Source organism: Sinocyclocheilus anshuiensis, unplaced genomic scaffold (assembly GCF_001515605.1).
Source record: "Sinocyclocheilus anshuiensis isolate Anshui unplaced genomic scaffold, SAMN03320099.WGS_v1.1 C32401158, whole genome shotgun sequence".
Lineage (NCBI taxonomy): Eukaryota > Metazoa > Chordata > Actinopteri > Cypriniformes > Cyprinidae > Sinocyclocheilus > Sinocyclocheilus anshuiensis.
In genome coordinates, this window is record NW_015615936.1 from 1 (window position 1) to 943 (window position 943).

Genomic DNA, 943 nt, shown 5'->3' on the forward strand with positions numbered 1-943 from the left:
AACATTCTCTCACTTTCAACTGCTTTTATTTCCAGCAAATATCTTAACACATGTAAATATGTTTTAATGAAAAATGTTAAATAACTGTTCTCGTCTCTCTGTAGCACTCACCTCATGCCTTCTATGGAATGTTTATGCAGGTGAGCAGGGACCCTGGCCATTTTTCTTCTATTCTGTTTTTTTTTTTTTTTTCCAGAGTCAGAACTAGCGTATAAACCATAAGGTTCCATAAGGTTCATTGAACAAGTACAGAAAATGTTTTGTAAACTTATTTGGATTTTACAAATTATCTTTAAAATACATAAAAAAATAGACTTTTCTTTTTTGCTGAGTTTATTTGGCACTGATATTTTACATTGGTTAAACCCATCAATTACAATAACAACACCCAAAACATTTGTTACTTGTAAATGTGTCTAATCCAAATACTTTACCCAACTGCATCAGCTTCATCAAGTTTCTGCAGGTTTTAAAATAAATAGGGATATGCACATAAGTGCAGTAAATAACATTTGCATTTGAAGGTAAGTATTACATTGATAATGATGGTGACTGACACATATACTGGGAGCAGGTACCAGGAATTTAGTAGAACATCCGAGAAAGACCATAGTCATAATGTTCAGCCAGTCTGATGTTACTGGCTGTCAGAGCTCTTTGCACCTTTCTCATTCCTAGGTTGATTGAGGAGCTCCTCTATTCGTTGAAGGTCATTATCAGTGTCCTGATGTTTCTCACACTTCATTTCCCCAATGAGATCATCTGTAAGCTTGAGACGAGCATTCCTGTAATGGAGACATCAGCTCAATTTTCGGCTCAAAGTGACTAGTTTATCAATTCTGTCCAGGTATGAAAAGATGCTCTTTTCCTGGTGTAACTAACCATTCAGCGACTCTCAGCTCATGTAGCTCTCGTCTTTCCCGTTGTCTCTTGTCATGCATGG

The 943-nt window shown here is 36.3% G+C and overlaps 1 long non-coding RNA gene across 1 annotated transcript; it reads right to left on the reverse strand.

Moving 5' to 3' along the window:
• Nucleotides 1–176: 176 nt before the first annotated feature.
• Nucleotides 177–943, reverse strand: LOC107682607 (uncharacterized). The gene is made up of 2 exons (XR_001633543.1): nt 883–943; nt 177–785 (listed from the first exon to the last, which is right to left on the reverse strand). It is a non-coding gene; the product is annotated as an uncharacterized LOC107682607 (long non-coding RNA).